At 47.9% G+C, this 23,260-nt stretch overlaps 1 protein-coding gene across 2 annotated transcripts in view; it reads left to right on the top strand.

The window, feature by feature from the left end:
- The first annotated feature begins 3,910 nt into the window (after positions 1-3,910).
- The window catches only part of CCSER2 (coiled-coil serine rich protein 2), a 137,923-nt gene continuing 118,573 nt past the window's right edge, over positions 3,911-23,260 (top strand). For both annotated transcript variants that reach the window (XM_066600465.1, XM_066600467.1), the window contains exon 1: positions 3,911-4,096. The gene's annotated coding sequence lies outside the window, so the exon portion shown is untranslated. The remainder of the gene's footprint in view (positions 4,097-23,260) is intronic.

Below are 23,260 nucleotides of genomic sequence, written 5' to 3'. Positions count from 1 at the left end.
CACCATAACTCCCAGACAACATGCCCGCTGCCTTGGGGTCATATTTGATTCTGATCTCTCTTTTACCCCCTACATCCAATCTCTTGCCCGAACCTGTCGGCTGCACCTCAAGAACATCGCAAGAATCCGCTCTTTTCTCACTGTAGACACGTTAAAAACGCTTATTGTTGCCCTCATCCACTCACAGCTCGATTATTGCAACTCGTTGCTGATCGACCTCCCCTGCACCAGACTCTACCCTCTCCAATCCATCCTGAATGCAGCAGCCAGGCTCATCTTCCTGTCCAGGCGCTACTCGGACGCCTCTACCCTGTGCCAGTCACTGCACTGGCTGCCCGTTAAATACAGAATTCAATTTAAACTCGCTACCTTCATCCACAAAGCCCTCCACAGTGCAGCGCCCCCCTATATCGCCTCCCTCATCTCAATCCATCAACCAGCCCGGGCTCTCCGCTCTGCTAACGAAACCAGACCGAGTGCCCCTTTAATTCGAACTTCTCATTCCCGCCTCCAAGACTTCTCCAGAGCAGCACCTGTCCTCTGGAACGCACTACCCAAGGCTACCCGAGCAATCCAGGACTCGCAGAACTTCAGGCGTGCTCTAAAAACGCACCTCTTTAGGGAGGCATACCGCATTCCCTAAACAAACCCCTCTGTACTCCGCCTGATAACATGCTCCCTGACCTACTGACTGCAATCCCTGATAGCCATCATAAACCGCTCCTGCAGTCATACTGTTTCTGCCGTCACACGGCTAAATGTCTGACCATTGTCTATGTGTATAACATCGCTCACTCTCCACCTCGCCATACCGTGCACATCTCCAGCCCTTTACCTTCTGTATCTCCCCACTATTCGTAGTATGTAAGCTCGTTGGAGCAGGGCCCTCACCCCTATTGTTTCCATCAATTGATTACTACATGTAACCGTGGTTCTGTAATGCTTGTACTCTTGTCTTTCTGTATCCCCCCTGTCTATGTAAGCGCTGCGGAATATGTTGGCGCTATACAAATAAAGTTTATTATTATTATAAGACAATCATGCTCGGCCACCAGTGATAGCCTATGATGATGATGACTATAGTAAATCACAGAAGTATTAAAAAAATTATATACTCACTTCTCCACCGCTCATTCATTGATAAATGGCTGTGCGCTGCCTGTGATTGGCTGTGCACTGAGCCAATCAGCACAGCCCTTTTAGGAGACAGGGATTTTTAAATCCCTGGCTGCTGAACGAGCTTCACAGCAGTGCCAGGGAGCAAGCTGGAGGACGCGCCCGAGCGGCATATAATTTTTTTCACCAGCTAGCGATAATTTTCAGGGAAGGGCTTATATTTCAAGCCTACTGCAGAAAAAAAACATACAAAAATTTAGTATTATAATTGTATTGATCCGCAGAAGGAAGGAAAAAAGGTCATTTAGGCAAGTTTCATACGGTGAATGCGCAAAAACGCACACGTTAGCACAACATATTTGCACAGTGAAAATCATGCTTTTGCGCACCTTTTACTGTACCTTTTGTGCTGACAGGGAAATTTCACAGGGGTGCAGGAGACACCTGTGCCGTAGCCTAATTAGTTCAAGAAGTGTACTTTTTTCTGAAGAATTAGTGTTATGCGCTGGTGTTGATTGCACAAATGGGACCTCTATTGGGCCTCAGGTGCGCAAATGTGCACTAAAGTAGAACATGCTGGGTCGTTTCGCTGTGAACGAGGCGCATTTTATTGTACTTGTATATGAAGCCGCTCTTTATTTTAAATGTGTAGTGTGCAAAAGTAGCAGCATATAAAAAGCTATATAAACTTGGCATCGTCATTATCCTGTCGATCCAGAGAACTATTTGTCATGTTTTTTTTCTACTGCATGGTGAACACAATAATATAAAACCCAAAAAACAATGGTAGGATTTCATTTTTTTTAAAGCCCCCTTCCCCGCCAACACAACACATTATACATACCCCTGATCGGTACAATAAAAAAAATAACTGTTCCGCAAAAAACAAGCCCTCATACAGCTAGATTACCGAAAAAATAAGAGTTATAGCTTGGTGATTAGGGAACAAAATAAGATGGCCACTAAAGGCCCATTTACACGTAACGATTATCGCTCAAAATTTGTTCAAACGACTGAAAATGGGTGATAATCGTTACATGTAAACGGGGCTATCCTGTATTTTTGGTTGGACCAAGATTTTAAGGTGAACTTTAAATCCATTGTTCATCTACTGAGGGGTAAAGCAAACACATTTATCTGTCAGTAGACCACAGGCTGTTATCTCCACGGCAGGCGGCAGATATCATTGTAATCTGCCAGCAGCTGTAAACAGAACAATGCAGCTGTTTGCACAGCTGGGTGTGTGATTAATCACAGGCTAGGCTCTGCAAACAGCTTCTGGAGGCCGTTTCACATACAAATGAAGATGATAAAGTGCTAATGGCCTTTAACACTTTATGAAAATAGATTGCAAAATCTTTCAGCCATATGAAAGATTATCTTTGCGTGTACATGGGCTTTAAGGGGTTAAAATCCCCACTGGAGATCAATTCACTGCCTATTTTTTTTCTGCAGTGGATGAGATTGCTTGAAAGCACAACCATATTGTATGTGCTGGTAAACACAGCTGATTTTCTGGGGGCAAATCCAGAGTTTTTACGCTACTTGTGCCCCTACTTTTATTGTGCCACAGGGTGGTCCTGTGGTGCTTCATTCTGAGGGCCGGCCACACTGTCGTCTGCACCATCCGTGTCACATATGGGGTGCAGCAGTGCCTCCTGGCCTTACCGCAGATCTTCGGACCCCAACACAGAGCACCGGAAACGTGTGTGATGCTCTGAGTTCAGGTCTGGAGACCCGCGGACAGACCGGGAGACACTCCTTCACTCAGTCCGTGACACGGGTGGTGCAGACGACAGTGTGGCCGGCCCTTACTTGCTGCAAAATGTGTGGTAAACCAGATGAGGCATCTCTTGCACATATAACTATCGCAGAAGCCGCCTATGAGGACCCTACTAATGTCCGTGGCCCCCAATGCCAACTCCTTTACCCCCGAGTCTGTACAAGGTCTTAGGGGGCCTTTAAGACGAGAGGATTCTCATTTGAACGAGAGAATGACGTCATTTGCACTGTTGCTGCCCGTTCAGGTAAATGCATCGTTACATCGCTCAAACACGAATCGTTCAGCTCTGTATAAGCGAATGAGGATTGAACGAGCGCCGTTTACACCGAGCGATGAGCGAACGAGCCACCATGGTGGTTACGCTGCATAATATGAACTGCAAATGACAAGTGAACGATTATCATCCGTCGTCGGCAGCGCACTTTACAGCGAACTAATTATTGTTCACTTTCGCTCGTTAGGACCATAATCGTTCCGTCTGAAAGCCCCTTTAGTAGGGAAACTGTGAAATGGTTACAAAGGAGGCGAAATTCGTTATTCTTGTTGCTCTCCGAAATGGCGGATTCACAAGCCTAACAATGGCGCCGTTCACATCAGCGTCTCCGAGGCGGAACAGCTGATATAAAATAGCGCAGCATGCTGCTTTATGGCGTTCCGCTGAGAAGCCCTCATTATAGTCAATGGTGGTCCGCTCAGCCCAACGGGGGCCAAATCTGAGAATGGAGCAGAGCAGCGGAAACAGATGGAAACCACATGTGAACGAGGCCTCCGCTACAGAGGTTACAGCACTGCCGGCCGCGAGTACACCGGGCTGTGTTGTCCGCCAGCAAATCAGCGCACTGACACGCTATCAATGAAGAACGCCGCAGAGCACAGACAGCCGGGTGAGACAGCCGCCATGACGAAAGCCACTCCGCCTCCCCGCCGCACACTGCGTGACGCATCGGTCATGTGACTGCGCTTCCAGAGACAAGCCGCGCATGCGCGCTCCGCACGGCTGACGTCACACACGTGCCCGAGCGCCCGGCGAGCATTGGTCAGCGGCCGGTGTCCTGACAGGGCAGAGTCACAGGGACACGGCGGGAGCGGCCGGGGATGGCCGACCGTCAGCTGCTCCGTTCTCTCTAGTCCGCCGGCCTGGCAGAAGGGATGTGACTCAGTCACAGGAAGACAGGAGCGGGCGCCGCCAGCCCGGAGGTAGGTGACGACGCCGGCCGGAGGGGGGCAGTCAGTGGCATCAGCAGGAGCCGGCACACATCTGGGGCAGCAGCCACAGACTGGAGAATCATTAACGACCGCATCGCCGCCCTACGGTTCTAGTCACACCGGTAATTAAAAAAATAAATTCCCATTCAATTTTTAGTTGCACATTCGGTGAATTTTATTTATTATTGGGATGAACGGTCCGAGCAAAAAAAATGGCAGCGCGGCTTATAGTGTAGATATTTTTGCTCAAAAATATCCACAATGTGAATTACGGACGGGCCGCGGGTCGGACGGCTTACGTTGACTTCAATGGAAGCCGTCCATGTGGAATCCACACAAAAATGGAAATCGCGCTCACTGTCCGCCCCTGTGAGCGGTATGTGAATGTTCTATTTATTTAATGTTTGCGGAATACCGCGGATCGTACGCGTGGATAACGATTGCGAGTTCTGCACTTCAAATTCGGTCTAAGGCCTCGTGTCCACAAGGAATCCACGTGGGTCACCTGTGCGGACGATCCGCAGTTCAATCAGCCGGTAGACAATTATTGGGCATCTGCAGGTAATGCCCGCGGATGTCATGTTATCCCGCCGCGCGGAACACAAACCGCAGCATGCTCCCGTTTTCTGTGGATTCCCGCTCAGACAGTTTCCATTGAAGTCAATGGGAGCCGTCCGATCCACAACACAGCCACAGCTGACACTACGGACGTGCAGGAAAGCGGGAGATTAAAAAAAGCACTGTGCGTGTGCGTGGCACTCTGGCTGGCACTTGGAGTGCGCGTGCCCATGGACATGGTGTCTAAGAGTGCAATTAAAAAAAAAAACAAACAAAACCCCAGTTTTCATGCATCTGATGCATTTGCGATCCGTTTTTAACACCTGTAACCATGGTGACCATAAAAAGAGAGTCTGGACATTTATGCGCAATTTATTTCTTTTTCACGCACAAAAGTCGGATGCAAAACAGATAAAAATCTGAGAAAATTATATAAACGCATAAAAATTGTATAAAGGGAAAAAAAAAATAAAAAAATACCGTATATACCGGCGTATAAGACGACTTTTGAACCCCGAAAAATCTGCTCTGCAGTCGGGGGTCGTCTTATGCGCCGGTAATACAAAAAAAAAAAAAGTGTAAAAAAAAAAAAAATTTATTACTCACCTGCTCCGGCAGGATGTCGCTCGCTCCGGCAGGCTGTCGCTCGCTCCTCGTCCCCGCCGCAGCATAGCTTTCTGAATGCGGGGCTTGAAATCCCCGCTTCCAGAAAGCTAGTACACACGCCGGCAGCCATGACATCATTGAATGGCTGTGATTGGCTGAAGGCGCACGTGTTAGCAATCACACCCATTCAATGATGTCATTGAATAGTGTGATTGGCTGAAGCCACGTGTGCTTTAGCCAATCACAGCCATTCAATGATGTCATGGCTGCCGGCGTGTGTATTAGCTTTCTGGAAGCGGGGATTTCAAGCCCCGCATTCAGAAAGCTATGCTGCGGCGGGGACGAGGAGCGAGCGACAGCCTGCCGGAGCGAGCGACATCCTGCCGGAGCGCGACAGAACGCCGTGGGAGGTGAGTAATAAATTTTTTTTTTTTTTTTCTCCACTGTATACCGGCGTATAAGGTGACAGTTGGGGGGGTCGTCTTATACGCCCCGTCGCCTTATACGCCGGTATATACGGTAAGACTGATTTAATGGCGTGGAAAAAATACATGGCCCGCTCTATCTTAATGAATGTTTTCACGGACCGTGGAAGCCTAATAAAATCAACAGGCGTGTGTAAATGCGCAAAAAAACTGCAATTAAGCAGAATAAAGCTAATAAGCAGAAAATCGTAAAGCGATAGTTTTGCCCAAAGTGACTCCCTGACCGTGTGAATGAACATGAGGGCGGCTTCACACGAGCGATGCCCCAAAACGATCGCCTCAGCGCACCGTATTTACACATGAATGAGGCTGATTAGGTTGATTTGCGCGTGTATCTATGTATAGGACTGTACATTTTGCGTGCGCAATCCTAGTTTACACGTATGACACACCTTTTCTGCGGATTAAAAATGAGGCCCATATGTGATGTTTTGCGCAGTGTTTCACACATCCCCTTGCGTATTTGCGCTCTTCCCATAGACTTCTGTGGGAGTCGCTGTCCTTTCTCCCCCACCCCCTGCCCTGCGCACCCAAAACACGACGAATCCAATCACGTACTGGGTTCTACCTTGTTTTTCGCGCACACGTATTTTACGTGCACAAAAAGATGCGCAAATGGGGTCGCGTGAATGCACCCTACGGCGACACACATGCACTTTGTGAGGCTAATCGCGGTACAACATTCCCATTGATTTCGTTGGGGCCTCGCGGACCTGCGCTGGAACGCAGCATTTTCTGCTGTATTTTGGTACTTTTCTTCTCCTGCGCAAGTCCTATCAACCTTGTGATTGAACAGAAGGCGCACAGGAATATCGCCGGCGTGAATACCGCCTAGCTTTCCATTAACGATCATTACCGTTGAATCATATTGGCACGTAGACGTTATTGGCTGCCAGCAGTGGCCCTTGGCTCCGTCCGGCATCTGCACATCACCACCTGCGAGGATGGGGACAAGGGGTAGCCCGCACCCGTACTGACGCGCCCCGCCATATAGTACACGTGGCCTGTGGTGGTTCAGTATATTCCAGAACAGATTTGGACTGCCAAAGCGAGAGAACATTCCAAAAGAACTTCCAAGATCTGCTATTGATTTGATCAAAATACATGTGGAAGTAATTGGACAGCAAACACCGCCCAACTAGAGATACCAAACATGGCCGTCGTACATTCTGCACATTCCCACGTTGAGCGGTGATCTGGGCTCCTTTTACACTAAATGATAATCACTCGCGTTCTCTGTGGATCGCAGGAATCTGAACGAAGAACGATAATTTTGGTCGTTCGGATCATGTAAGCATAAAAAAATGACGATGCGGCAGGGAGAACAGGCAGTCAGTCATTTATGAGCGACTTCCTGTTTACTGTGAACGGAGGCGTCTGGAACGATCCCCGACCCGCTCCGCCTCCAGTCACTGGGAGATCGTTGTTTCCGTGTAAAGCACAGGCGCGATCATTGCTGGGACGAATCACTCCGACAGTCTCCCCCTATAAAAGGGCCCTCGCTCTATAGCCACTCCCACACGGGCAACAATCGCATGACTTTCTCGCGATGTGACAGCGCTACAAATCACATGTATGTGAGCCCATGCTTTGCTATAGGTTCCTTCACATTAGAGATGTTTTGTAGGCTGCTACTTTGAGAATACAAAATCACGGTATGCTCTGTACAGCAGCGGTTTGCGGTGTTTTTTGTACCCCATGTTTCTATATGGACCCTTCCTCTGTGCTGTAATGCAACTTTTACAGGAGGAAAACCTAGTGTAAAAGCCCTAAAATACACCGTAGTGCATAAAAAAACTCCCCAAAAACATCACCTATCAGGCGCTGTCAGCTCCGACGCGCGTCTCCTCTGCAGCTCCGACACACTTTTTTGTAGTCTTCAGGCAGCCCATTGATGGCTCTGATTGGCGGATTGAGTGCTGGCTCTGATTGGCTGAGCCACAGCACTCGAGAACCAATCAGAGCTGGCGCTTCCTGGAGGCAGGGAATTTAAACCTTTAATCCAGGAAGGGCTGGCTGAAGACTACAGGAAAGTGTTGGAGCTGCAGCGTCTGATAGATGATGTATTGTTTCTTTTGTTTATGCAGGCATGGCTTATTTTCAGGGTAGGGGTTATATTTCATAATGATAGGTTAATCACAGAAAATCGCAGTGAAATAATGTTCCCCTGCGGCAGCCACCACGGCGGTATATCGCAACTCCAGTGGATTGCTGGTCTTTACGCCAGAATATTGGTGTAGAAAAGTTACAAATCTTGGTGCAAGCACAGCTTGGGCAAGAACTTTGCAACTTTGACACGTTTTTCTGTGAAAAGTGGGCGGTGTTTGGGAGGGGGTGTGGCTACCCGAGACCGACAGATTTATGTGTAATTTACTCCAGAAACTGCTATGAATGCTTCTTTCTCAACTGGCTGTGCAGCTTCTTAGCGTGTCCCGATAGAGCGCCGCACGCCCCTCTTGGGCTTTGCAGAGTTAAGGAGGTGGGTAAGGATAGTAATTAGAGATGAGCGAACCTACTCGTTTCGAGTAATTACTCGATCGAGCACCGCGATTTTCGAGTACACCAGTACTCGGGTGAAAAGATTCGGGGGGAGGCGTGGCGGCGCGGGGGTAGCAGTGGGGAACAGGGGGGGAGCCCTCTCCCTTTTCTCCCCGCTTCAACCCCCCACTCACCCACGGCGCCCCCCCCCCCCCCCCCGAATCTTTTCTCCCGAGTACGGAAGTACTCGAAAATCGCGGTACTCGGGCGAAAAAGGGGCGTGGCCGAGTAGGCTCGCTCATCTCTATTAGTAATGTCCGCTCTCTTCACACACCTCTCACTGTATATGCTCACTGCATTGCACTTGCGGTTCGCTCCCTCCTCCTTCCTGCATTTGGCACAGGCGGGAGGAGAAGGAAGCGTGAAGCTATGGCACACCAACGCAGACCACTGACTGTGTGAGTCTCCAGCAGGGGGTTGGAGCGGAGGCCAATACTTGTAATTGCAGACTGTGGTCTAATTGAAATTACATCGCCGGCCACTACACAGTGGTCTGAGTAGTTGCTTCCGCTCCGACCCTGGCACTGACAGCCGGCGCTGCTCAGAAAACCCCTTACAAGGCTTCATCACAGAGATCTGGAAGCTAAGCCCGCTATGCATCCGGCGGGTGCCGGCAGTTTTAAATCACAACTAATTCCAAGCGCAGCTGTTTAACCACTTAGATGGCGCAGTATGTAAGCCATTAGCTGGGAAAAAGGGGAACCATCGGCAGATGCTAATGGGTTGCCTGCCATTTAATTTATCCAACCGCTTTACTACCATTGAAAGTATAGTATGCAGCAATACAGGAGTACTGCTGTGTATTGTAAGTTTAAATTGCCTGGTGGGACTAAAAAAAAAGATACGATTTAATCTTTTAAAAACATTTTTGCAAAGTCTTAACCAAACCCTTCTCCCATAAAAATCTGAGCAATAGAACAATTAATGACTTGTAAGCACTACAGGGACAGGTGAAGCATGGCAATTAGCAGCTACCAAATTTAGTCGCAATGCGTACAGGCAACTTTAGGCTGCGTTCACACGGGGCGTAAATCCCACGGAATGTCTGCAACGGGACCGCACGGAAATTCCACAAGATTTTCACAGTAGAAAAGCAGCTTGTGCGCCTGTATTCCGAGAAAAGAGAGCCCACAGCGGAAACGGCGACGCAGTAGACATGCTGCAGATTTAAATTCCGCGCAGCATGTCAGTTTCAATGCAGCTTGACCGCAACGGACTGTCTGCAACGTGTGGACGAGATTTCTGCAAATCTCACCACTTTGCTGCTTGGTCTTGGGCCTACGATTGCACAGAAATTCTGCGGCAAATCAGTCCCGTGTGAACCCAGGTTGGCCAATCTACGCTACGATCTGATGCATTGGATGCCAATGCATCAGATCACACAGGCGATTCCCGCGACATAAAAATCGCCCGTCCGGCAAATATAGCTCCGGGCGCGAAAGATAGTCCTGGAACTATCTGCCTGGCTGGAATACGTCGGCCGCTGCATGGGCTCCTATGGGATCCAATGACAGCGGCTGAAGAAGGGAGGTGGGAGGGAGTTGAGCAGTATGGCTGCTAAACTCCCTTACCCTTCTCTCCTCCCCTCCGTCTCTTTGCAATGGGAGAGGGTGGGACGAGGGCAGAGCTAAGCTCAGCCCTCTCCCATTGCTGGCTATGGACAAGGGGCGTGAGCCTAGCTCTGCCCCGTCCTGCCCCCTCCCATTGCAAACAGCTGGAGGAGAGGAGAGACAGAGAGCTGGCGAAGGGGTGGGAAGGCATTGCAGCCTCGGCGTATATGGGGTGGGAAGGCATTGCAGCCTCGGCGTATATGGGGTGGGAAGGCATTGCAGCCTCGGCGTATATGGGGTGGGAAGGCATTGCAGCCTCGGCGTATATGGGGTGGGAAGGCATTGCAGCCTCGGCGTATATGGGGTGGGAAGGCATTGCAGCCTCGGCGTATATGGGGTGGAAAGGCATTGCAGCCTCGGCGTATATGTGCCGGGCTCGGGCTGTCTGAATGGGCACACAAACGTTAGATTCATGCACCTGTTCACCCGTTTTTATGGGGTCGGCGGGCGCAATGTAAAAACTCCCACGGCTGTGTAAATAAACCCTTAGGGTGCAAAATACAGGTGAAGCTATGTGCTGATTGTGACTGGCACTTGTCAGTTCAGTGACTATGACGAGTCTGCATCAGGCACTGGAGTTACTAATGCGAGATATGAGATACTTACTACTATTTATTGGGCACATGAGGTTATGGCCGCTTTCACACGTGCGACTCTCGTGATGCGCCAGTGCTGCAAATTGCATGTATGTGAAGCCCATGCTTTCATATGGCCATGTGAATATTGCCACGGTTTTGCGACGTTTTATAGCTCATGTTTACCTATGAAGCCTTCCTTTATGTCGCAATGTGGTGTGATGCAACTTTTACAGTAGCAAGTTCTACCGTTTGTCCCAAAAATAAGCCCTAGCTGCATAAAAAACCCCAAAACAATACATTACCTAACAGGAGCTGTCCGCTCCGCCGCACTTCTCCTCCGGCAGTGTTCCGCAGCACTTGTTTGTAGTCTTCAGCCAGTGCTTCCCGTTCAGGGGGGTTCAAAAGTCCTGTCTGCAGGAAGCGCTGGCTCTGATTGGCTGAGCCACGGCACTCAATGAATCAATTACACCATTGCATTGAATGCAATAATGATTAATATTGGAATGAGATTCAAATAAATCCGCATATCTTATGGCGGAAGCAGCCATCCAGGCCGGACCTAAGCTAGGACTGGTTATGTGGGAAATTCTGCACTCAAATCTGAATGGGTAACCTGCGGATTTTGATGCAGAACTGAAATTTGCTTAATGCTGCATCAAAACCCGCATTTACCATGTGACTATTGGCGCTGATCTGTGCTGTGAAACCTCCTCTGTACCGCAGCGGAATAATTCCACGTGAGTGCCGTTGTACTACGCGCACACAAAAGCTAAATGTGCCGACAGTGCTGTGGGGGTAAGATGACTCTTAGGCCGCCTGCACACGGGCGAAAATCCCGCCGCGGGATTTCCCACGGGATTTCCGCCACTGAAAGTTTGCATAGGAGTGCATTACAATACGCACTCCTATGCATACGGCCGCGGTTTGGCCGCGCGAAATCTCGCGCGGCAAACAAACCGCGGCATGTTCTATTTTTGTGCGGGGCACGCACTCACCCGGCCGCCGGCTCCGGTCTGCGCCTGCACCGGCTGCGCGGCAGCCGGCACATGAAAGAGCCGGGGCCGCCAGGCGCGGGTGAGTACGCGCTCGTCCCTGCAGGCTCTCGGGTCGGGTACCGCGGTGAGAATTCTCGCTGCCGGATCCGACCCGCTCGTCTGCAGGCGGCCTTAGGGCGGCTTCACACGAGCGTATGCGTAAAACACATGCGATAGCGCAACATTTTTGTGCTACAAACATCGCTCTTGCCCGCATCTATGCTTTTTACTGTACTTTTTGCGTGACGCAATTTCTCATGCAAAATACGTGCTTCTGCATTAATGCATACAAATCAATGTGTGGTATTCTCTGCATATGGCGAGTGAAAGACTTTTGTGCGCAAAACACATCGAACACATTTGCTCTGCATATTATACGTGCAAAATTTGCTGATGCATAACGCAGTGAATAGAGCCGATTGATTTCAATGGGTTTGGTCTCGTGTTTTTTGTGCGCACATTTAATTTGTGCAAAAAAAAAAAAATCATGCATGTTCTATTTTCACGCGTATTAGGAGCCTGCACGCAAATAATATAGTAAGATACACACACATGCAAAGCATAACGCCCATTGCACAAAAACGCTTGCGCCCGTGTGAAGCCGACCTCACTGGGCGCTGAATATGTTTGATCTTGTCCCATTTGGAGTAGCACGTCTTGAAACTCGCAATAACCTAGTGCTGTTGTGTAAGGGGGACGTAAAATGCGTCATACCGTAAAGATCTAACATTACGAGCTTCTTCACACGGGCGGTAAACTCTGCCCGATACCGCACTTGCCAACCTGCATTTTTTACACTGATTCACCTTGTTTGTGATCCAAAATAACCCCTTCACATCATTTCGGACGCGTCAAAGCATCAAAATTGTATCCCATTGATTTCTATGGGAAACCTCACATCACACGGCATGCGAGTGCCCTGCCTTGTCTTTAAGGGCCCATTGAAAATTGCTCCTGTTGGTAAATCCATATGGATTTCATATTTACACGCATCACATCGCACAAAATTCACACCACAATATCGTTCATGTGAATAAGCCCTACCAGTAAATAAGTATTTTCATATTTTACTTTGGCTCTCACTTTTTCCGGTCAGTTCAGGTAAGCGGCGCCCCGCACTCGTGGTGTCACAGAAGCAGACGGTTTTTATATATATATATATAATAGTGATGAACAACTCCCCATCTGGTGATGTGCTGATGATTCGGGTCCGACATGGCGTGACGGTGGAGCCAGTAATCTGCCGCGATGAGTGTCTCCTGTGCCGGGAGGGCTGGGACGCACGGGGCTGATGATGCTGCAGCATCTGCAGGAAGCTCATAGGCCCGAGGATGTATCATTACAGAACATAAGCTGACAGCGGAGCGCTCAGCATTAACTATTTATTAGCAGGGAGATGACTCTGCTCTTCTACTGGGAGGGAACACATTGTACATGAGCAGGACACAGTTAGATGCCGAAGGCCGGGAGGAAGATGACGGTCCTCCATCCAACAGCCCGACTGACCGGGAGGTAACAGTAATGTATGGAGCGGATTATACATCTTCTTGTCTTGCTTTAGGGGACGGATCTGCAGAGAATACGTCCTGCTGCTTCCACCCCTGCGAGTGTTCTTGGCGTACTCCAATACATATGGCCGTCTCAGTGTGTAGCATAGGATATATAGATAACCGGCAGCGTAGGAGCCTCCGGCACGTAACGTGCAGAGTCCTGAAGGAAACATGCCTTTATTTACTTCTGGATTTGGACTGTTAATTTTCACTAAATCCCACTGATCGCCAAGTGGCTTCAGTCATGTGGTCAAAGATTGTCAGATATGAACTTTTAGGATTTCTTTGTCTAGCATGGAAACTTTCTTTTTTGTTTTTACCCTAATCGGTACCATTCTTGTCTGCAGGTACTTTACGGTGTTCTAGTTCATCTCATTCATTTGGATAGGGCTGAGCTGCATTACCAAACATAACCCATAGACAAGAGTGGCGCTGACAGACTATTATGTTGGGCAGCTCCTATACAGGTTCAAGCAAGTTATGGCATGTATCCCCTACTAAGCAGGACACTTTTGCTAGGCACATCACATTAAAGCAGGGCGGTTTATGAATGTCCTAATGATGCCGAGCTAATTGGTGCACTAAACTGCTCCACAAGATGTAATTTGGATGATCCAAATTAAGTATTTGCTGTATGTTTGACCCCCCCCCCCTCCCCTCCCCCCCCCCCCCCCCCTCTGTGATCTCTTAGCGGGAAAAGTTAGTTCCGTTCATCTGAAGGCGGTTTGTTCTGCAGGCCTCATTCAAGCAAATAGGCCAGACCCACAAATGTTTGCAACAAATGTACCGTGAGTATACCCTTAGAAAGGGCTTGGGAGAGGGGTAAAGCTTCTACTTAGGCCTCATGCACATGGGTGGATTTGCATCGCGGAATTCAGAGCGGGCGTCCGCTTCCGGATTCCGCAGTAAATACTGCCCTTAGCATGCTACGGAAAAGTGATTCTTCGGGCACACGAGGGGAAACCAATTGCGGTTTCCGCTCGTGAATGAAAAATTGCAGCATGCTCCATTTTTGCGCGGATGGCTTTCATTGAAGTAGGCGATGATGCGGAAAAGTAGCCGTGTGGACCAACCGCAGTACAGAAAAATGAAAGCAGGTATGCACGGACGACGCTGCTGCCAGGGCTGTATTGCGCACTAGCCCGTGTGCAGGCGGCCTTATGGAGAGCGCCTAGTGAGCAGATGACTTATAAGGCCATCCATGCTCCTCTGGGAAAATTTATATGCAAATGTAAGATGGAACAATGCCTTTACAGTGCCACCTATTGGAAGGCAGCATTCCTACAGGTCAGTGTTTCACCTTTAACGAGCATTGTAACAATGACCAGGAATATAAGCCAAACTAGAGTCTTCTCTAGAAGGAGAAGGCACGGGTACATGCGGGAAGACTCCGGCTCTGGCTTATTTCCAGTCATTGTTTACAAGGCTTTTTTAAAGGTCTGACTTTGACTTGCAGAAATGCTATCTTCCAGTAAGTGGTGCTGTAGAGGTAATGTTCAGTCTTCTCATTTGCATACTCTGAGCAGTAGATAAAAGGCTCCTCCCTCCTGTGCATCTCTTCAAAAGTTTCAAACAAACATATCTGCTCTTCACATGCTTGCTTAGGTTTCCTCCTACACCCTAAAACTGTGATGGGTAGTTGTCCGCTATTAAAGTTGGCCCTTATAGCGTTGCGAAGGCTGGTGTGGTCAGGAACAGACGAGTTATCTGTTGTACATTACTGTGTAATTCGTTGGCACTATATAAACCGGGAACAGATACGTACCAGTCTCTGCTGCTGTTGGCTGAAAACATGAGTTGGTACCATTTGGTGCGCTCTAGTAAGGGCATTCACACAGGCATATGTGTATTTCAGTCTGAATACACATGGGTCGAAATACACTCTTGTGTTCAGGAGATCTGACTCTCTCTTTTTAGGCTAATTTCACATTAGAATCATAGAATGGTAGAGTTGGAAGGGACCTCCAGGGTCATCGGTCCAACCCCCTGCTCAATTCAGGATTCACTAAATCATCCCAGACAGATATTGTCCAGCCTTTGTTTGAACACTTTCATTGAAGGAGAACTCGCCACTTCCTGTGGTAACCCGTTCCACTCGTTGATCACCCTCACTGTCAAAGTTTTTTTTCTAATTCTAATCTGTGTCTCCTCCCTTTCAGTTTCATCTCATTGCTTCTAGTCTTTCCTTGTGCAAATGAGAATAGAGCTGATCCCTCTGCGCTGTGACAGCCCTTCAGATATTTGTAGACAGATATTAAGTCTCCTCTCAGCTTTCTTTTTTTGCAAGATAAACATTCCCAGATCCTTTAACCGTTCCTCATAGGACATGATTTGTAGACCACTCACGATCTTGGTATCTCTTTGCTGAACATGCTCCAGTTTGTCTTTGTCTTTTTTAAAGTGGGGTGCCCAGAGCTGGACACAGTATTCCAGATGAGGTCTGACTAAGGAAGAGTAGAGGGGGATAATGACCTCTATGCTTCTTTTAATATGTCCCAGAATTGTGTTTGCCTTTTTGGCTGCTGCATCACATTGTTGACTCATGTTCTGTCTGATCTATTAGTATACCCAAGTCTTTTCCACTGGTGCTGCTGCTTAGCCCAATTCCTCCCATTTTGTATGTGCTTTCTTCATTTTTCTCGCCCAGATGTAGGACTTTGCATTTCTCCTTGTTAAATAGCAATCACCACATTGGTGAGTGCGATATTGGGCCATGAAACTGATATCTCGCTTGCCAACATATGACATCTCTGTGGATGTGAGGCATTTTTTGTGTTAAAACTGCCTCACCTCAGAGAAGACTGACCGCTGTGGTGAAGGATCGCAGAGTGTTTCCCGTTGTTTTCAATGGGAAATATCGCTCTTGCATGCACCGAAGTATGCCGTGGGATGCTTTGCCGGCCCCATTGAAAACAATGGGAGATGCGGTTCGAGGGCACATCCAAAGATGGAACGTGTATGACCCTATCTAACAGAAGGGCGTTCATATTCAAATGAGATCTGTACCGTGTGAAACCGGCCTTATTTGCTTAAATACACCAAAAAAAAAAAATCGCATTGAATTCAAGAGTAAATACTTGGTACTCTTGCGTATTTCATTCGTATTTACATGCACCCATTGATTTAACTGGGGTTCTACATTGTGTAATGCCGCAATTTTTTTTTTTCTTTTGTGCGATCATGTGAAAAAATATGCCTAAACGAATGAAGTCATTGAAATCCATACGTTCTAGTCACTGCGTGTTGTGCTTGCAGAAAGTGCTTATGTAATATGCAGCATATTTCCGCTTGTGTGAACGAGCTTCTATTTTAGTACATCTACTTAGAAGTGCATTGGTGTGACTGTACATTTCTGAGCGGATGTACTTCCCTCCGATGGTCTCTGCGCCCGTCACATGCTCGCGCTGCCTTCTCCGGGGAGGTTTTCATTATTAGGTTACATTGATAAGCGCTTTGCTCTCGTACTCATGTTGGCTGAAATGGTTCTAAAGTTACCAAAGCAGCTATTAAGATTTTAATCGGTTCCTTGCTAGATTTTTATTCCTTCCATGTCTTCTTACTAATATTTTTTTCTATACTGTAGTGGATGGTGTGTAAGTGGGCATTAAGTTGGTACAGCATTGCCCACTGATTTTGTTTTTCTAATATAGTTATGTCTTGGTAATAATTTTGTCTTGACTTCCAATTTTCTAAACTCTCTGCCATTTTTTGGCGCATCCTCCAGAGCTAATCTGTAGGTTGGAGTCCATCTTGCACCCACTTGACCATTTTCATTCCCAGAAGTGTGAGTGCTTTCTCAATGCCGGCAGACACACTAAAGTCCTTGGAGGTACATGAATTACATTCTGTCGCAAAACAATCCGGCCAGTAGAAGTTGTCGTTTTGTTGCAAAACCCGGCATGTAGTTCCATCTCGGGCAGATATGTAAATGATGAGAGTTGGGGTGTGATTAGATGAACGGGCTTGTCAGCTGAGACCCTAAAAGTGGTTCCCCCTCCTCGGCCCATAAAAGGCTCTCAGAGGCTCCTTGTGTGTAGTGACCTTTTCTTCCTATTGTGTAGAGCTTGTTGACCACTAGATGCCTCCACGACGCAGAGAAGAGATGTCACCCCGTTACCAGAGACTTAGAGGGGTGCATTATTGGGAATGCGATAATCTGGATGGTCATATTGATGAATTGTTGCCACCTGGGTCGTTCTGACCAGACTGTTAGGAGGTGTTGGGCCCAGTGGATGCATGAGGGCACACAAGGTGACCGGGCTCAGGATGCCCTCAACAGACCACCAGTAGAGAGGGTCGTTTGCCATTCAAAGATAGTTGGCACCATCGTTATAGGCCCCTGTGTCTGTCAGAGCCATTTCCAGGTGCTTGGCTGAAGGACATTTAGTCTCAAACTGCCCATTTCATGTACTGCTTTGGACACCCACCATCGCAGTGGAGTCTTTAACTAGACTGCTACGGAGTGAAATTGGGTATTTCTTAGGCTGCCTGTCGACGGGCGTTGCGGTATCCCGCGGCGGATCTGCGCCACGGGAGACGCCACCCGGGAACAACAGGAGCCTGCAGACGGATCTCCGCTGTCAGTCCATCTGTCAGATAGGCTGATCACGGAGAATCGCAATGATTCTTCGCTCGTGAACAGGGGGGCTGCGCTGTCCATAGCAACACTATGGAAAGCGTTCACTGCGTTCCCCGTGGCCGGATTATCGCCGCGGGGAACTCGATTCAAACCCGCCTGTGGACAGGCAGCCTTAAGTGGGTGTTCATGGCTGGAGACCTAGGTATAAGCACCTTCGTCCTACCTTTGCTGTGGAGCAGTACACTGCCCCCACTGCTGGTGTGATGGTCTGGGGGGGCCATCGCATATAACAGTCGGTCACCCCTAGCAGTGGTACGAGGGGCAATGACAGCTCAGCGATGTGGCTGCAGGATGTCCTGAACATATGTGTTCCTCTCATGGCGGCTTCCAAGAGGCAGCAGGATAATGCTCGGCCGCACACACAAGGGGGTCACAAGAATGTCTCACCAATATTGTCACACTTCCATGGCTGCCTGGTCAAAAAATCTACTACTCCTAGAACATTTATGGGAACATCTGGTACACCAACTTCCACAGCCTATGAGTTTGCACAATCTAGAGGCTCAGTTACAGCAAATGTGGACTGATATGCCACAGGACACCATAAGGAAACTGTATGCCTCCATGCCTGTCTGTATCACATCTTGTACCCAAGCTAATGATTGATCAAGAGGCTGCCAGAGCCTCCATGCCCACCATGTCACATCTTACGCCACCTTTAGCTTTGATACAACAGGCTCCTAGAGCCTCCATGCCCGCCCATTTCACATCTTGTATCCAAGTTAGAGGTGTCCCAACATGGGCATGGAGGCTCTTGTACCCTGTTGTATCGCCTCTACCTTGCATACAAGATGTGATACTGGCGGGCATGGAGGCTCTAAGACCCTGTTGGGCCACCTCTAGCTTGGATACAAGATGTGATACTGGGGGACATGCAGGTTCCATATGGTGTCCTTTGTTTTCATGGGTCCACATTTAATGTAGCTGAGCCTCTAGATCATCAAATCTAGTAGGCTGTGGAAGTGGTTGTCCCAGACGGTCCCATACATGTCCTATTGGGGATAAATCTGGCGACCAGCAGGCCATGGCAGTGGGACCATGTTGTGGGGACTCCTGTGTGTGCGGCCGAGCATTATTCTGCTGCCTCTTGGAAGCCACCATGAGAGGAACAGATGTGGCTGCAGAACGTCCTGAACATATTGCTGAGCTGTCATTGTCCCTTGTACCACTACTCGGGGACAGACTGTTGTATTGGATGGCCCCCCAGACCATCACACCAGCAGGGGGAGCAGTGTGCTGCTCCATAGCAAAGGCAGGATTAAGGAGCTCCCTTTTAGGCCACCTTCACATGGGTGAAAAAAATCGCACAGGATTCGTGCATTGTGAGACGCATGAAAATGAACCCCATTCTTTTGAATGGCATCCTACACATGGGTGATTTTTAATTTTTTTTTCTTCGCATCGCACTGCGATGGGGAAACAAATCATGGCATGTTTTATCTTTCTAGGTGCTCTCGCATCTCCCATTGTTTTCTATGGGGCCAGTCGCACCATTGCACCACGTGCTAGGTGTATACAATCTGATATTTCCCCATTGAAAACAATAGGAGAAACTTTGCAATCCCACGCTGTGGCTTACAAGCAGAGGATTGCTACTTCCCCGAAGTGCTGCGAGGCAGTTTTGCTAAAAAAAAGTCTTGCATCTGTGGGGAAATTTCATTTTAGCGAGTACGACATCACCCTTGCGAAGTTAGCCTTAGGTACACAGACACGGCCGCCCTTGGTGCCCAAACTAAACCTGGAATCCTCTATGAAGACCCTCTTTATATGGGGTAAATCATAATATCTTTAAATAATGGTAGTTGTATGCAAACTATTTAACATTAGTTTAAATGTTAAAAGTCCAATTTCATCATTCATGACACCACTGAAAATGGAGACGGCGGTGGGTGTCCAAGGCCGCACACGTAATGGGTGGTGTGTGACCAAATGTCCTTCAGCCAAGAGCCTGCTAATGGTTTTGACAGACACAGGGGTGTAACAATGGCATCACCTGTCTCTGGATGGTGGACAACAAAACGGTTGGAGCTGCTAGTGCATGTCAGATGACCCTCTCTACCTCTCTCTGTCGAGGTCGCCCTGAGCCCGGTCACCTTGTGTGCCCCCACGCATCCACTGGTCCCAACACCTCCTAACAGTCTGGTCAGATGGTCCTCTCTACTGGTGGTCTGTAGGGGGCGTCCTGAGCATGGTCGTCTTGTCGTCCTAACACATCTACTGGTCCCAACACCTCCTGCCAGTCTGGTCAGAACGGCCAGTGGCAGTAATTCATCAATACTACCATCCAGCTTCCCACATCCCAATAATGCGCCCCTCTCAGACTCTGGTAACTGGGTGACATCTCTTTCCTGCGTTGTAGAGGCGTCTAGTGGGCAACAAGCTCTACACAAGCGTAGGAAGAGGTCACTACACACAAGGAGCCTCCGCGAGCCTTTGATAGGACGGGGGGGGGGGGGGGGGCACTTTTAGGGTCTCAGGTGACAAGACCGTTCATCTAATCATAGCACAATGCTCATAATTTACATATTTGCCTCAGATGTAACTGCATGCCGAGTTTTGCAGCCAAACTACAACTTCTTCTAGGGGCCTGATCGTTTTTTTGACAAAGTGTGTGATAGAGATATAAATATATAATTTTTTTTTTTTTTTTTTTTAAAGATATATGCCAATATACTGACACCATTAGAAAAAAAAAGCTAATATGTGGATGCTAACGGTAAAACTGGTGGTGGTCTAACTGGTGGGATTCCTCAAGCCCCTTTCCTGCTGAATACTGTTTGTATTGTGCATTTTGCTGCTTGTGGAAAGTTGTGGTTTTACTCTTTCCTGAGATTAAATTCCAGTCCGCTCGCTTGTCTTGTACTTTGATCGGCTGCGGTTCCCACTCTGCTGTTCCGGTTAATGGTTTGCAATTATTTCCATAGTAGAGCATTGATTGTGGGATTTTGTGGCTCCTCGTTAGCGTTCTTTATCTCTGAAATCCATTAACAGAAAAATAATGGACAATCTGGCAAAAAAATGTCTAATATTGGGCAATTCTTGAATTTTGTATTAGTGGATTAGGAGGAAACAAAATATAATAGACAAATCCTTAACCGCTTAAGGACATGGCCTATTTTTCAATGCTGACATCTGTCACTTAAGGCGAGCTACACACGACCGGGTCAGATTCCCCAAGTGGGAGTCCGCAGCTGAATCCAGCTCTGATCCCGGCCGGCATCCCTGCGTACCTTCTCTTTTCTGTATTGCGAATAACCGCGTATGCTTGCCGTCAGACATGCGCAGTACAGATTTATTTTTAAAAAATATTTCTTTTAATGTGCCGTCCCTAGGCGATGACACGGGTACCCGCAGCCTATCCACACTATCAGTTGCGGATGGGCTGCGAGTCCGACGGCTTCCATTGACAAAAATAGAACATGCTGCGATTTTTTTTTTTTTAAATCCGCTTGCTGAAATTGCAGTCTCTATACGCTCATCTGAGAGGACATGCAGATGTTCTTTTTTTTTTTTTCTTCCCAGTAGGTGCGGAATACTGTAGATTATTCGCGCAGGTGACTATTGCAGATTCCATAATCGAAATCCAGTCGTGTGCCGCCTGCCTTATGCGGCAATATCTTTTGAATGCCGTTTACTTATTGACGTGATTCTGCGATTGTTTTTTGTGATATTGTAGTTTGTTGGTGGTAAATTTTCATTATAAATTTTGACTTTATGAATAAAATTTTTTTTAAAAATTTCCTGAAAATTCCCCTTTTTTAAACTTTTCCTACCAACATTCAGAAAAAAAAACACCATACATACGCATTGTAATTGCATATGTACAGCGTTTTCGTACGCACCGACGGAACAATAGGTCACTATTGCACATAAAACGTGGTAAAGTACAACATTCTGCGTTCTTTTTTTACGTGCGTATTATGCACAATGAATATACGCAAGGTTGAATGGGTCAATGAAAATGTACTCTCATTGGCTACTTTCACAGCCTATTATGTACAGCCCAGCCTAAGACACTCAAACACCAGAAAATAGTTAATACCATTTCCCATAGGCCTATTTTATATTGCAATAATGTTTGAAGTGTTTTTATTTTTTCAGCAGTAATTTCTGACATCAAGGGCTCATCCCCACGAGTGTGATTTCACAGTGTATTACACACGCACTGGAGTTAATGAAAATACTGTTACTATCGTGTGGGCTAATAATCACAGGGCCCACACGATCGGGACCAAGACGGATACACTGATTTCAGACAACTGGCCCTGTGCTACAGGGAGGATGACATGGCCCTACCTGAGCGGGGACATCGCCCTGATAAAGGGCGGCCCAGCAGTCATCGGAACTGGGCCCTAGCAGCATGCAACAGCCAAAATGCAAACACTAATAGCAGATGGTAAAGCTGAATATAAATATCAGGTATTAGTTGACATTTTAATCAAAATATGGAAGCTAGCGGGTCACATCACGGCTCCTGGCTATACCACTAGTCCCTACACTAACCAGGAGTCCAGCGGCACTGGACACAGTTCACACCGAAAGCTGCAACAGGAAAGACAACTGATCACAAGTCACACAGCAAGCTGCAACACAACCTTTCTTGCAGCCACCACACATAGAACCAGTTCACACCACAAACAGAGAAAGTAAGCACTGCACAGGACTGCTCACACCGGACTACAACAGGTAGTGCATATAACAGACTCCACCCGGAGCTAACATGTACACAGATGAAACACCACAGCAAGTCTAACAGTGTCCTTATACCAGTGGGATAGACAGTCAGCCACCAAGCTGACATAGGGAACTGTGTCAGGAATCCACCAACTGACATGCAGACGAGACATAAGACGTTTGGAGGCCGCACCTGTCGGGAAGGGAAGAGGTGGTTTGCATATGATACAGGCAAGGACTACAGATGTCCAAACCGTCTTTGGGAAGCAGAGAGACACAACAGACCTCCATGCAAACACAGCTATGAGAGGGAACAAAACAGATATATCCAAACAGTACAAAGACCAGCATTAACTACTCAGCGATGCTGATTCTTATGTTCTGCAGACTAAAGAGGATTGGCTGCTGAATACCACACCCAGCCAGCTCAATTAGCCCTCACCTGTGGAGTTGTGCTGCTAGGAAACTTAGTACTACAGATCCCAGCAGCACATCCTGACAAGTACATTGGTTTTCATTAATCCATTCACATTACTGTACTGTACATACATTGCATGTAAATGCGCACGTGAAAAAGATCGCAGCATGCTCTATCTTATCGCGTATAACCCTATTCTCTATGGGTAGCATATTAAACACTCCCCATGCACAATACATTAGGTATGCCACTATGGGACACAGCAGTGAATTAAAAAAAGAAACAAGGCACGCTGCACGTGACGGTGTGCGTGAGAGAGATGCGCTGTCATGCACAGTACACTATTGCTGCCATACACGGCGATAGCCGGCTCCCATGGTGGTAAAATGTTGCGTGATCGACGCATAGCCTGTGGGCACAAGCCTTTAGGCCTCCTTTACACGGGTGACACAGCATTGCAGCGAT

Source organism: Eleutherodactylus coqui, chromosome 4, assembly GCF_035609145.1.
Source record: "Eleutherodactylus coqui strain aEleCoq1 chromosome 4, aEleCoq1.hap1, whole genome shotgun sequence".
Classification (NCBI taxonomy): Eukaryota; Metazoa; Chordata; class Amphibia; order Anura; family Eleutherodactylidae; genus Eleutherodactylus; species Eleutherodactylus coqui.
This window is presented reverse-complemented; position numbering and strand designations above follow the sequence as displayed.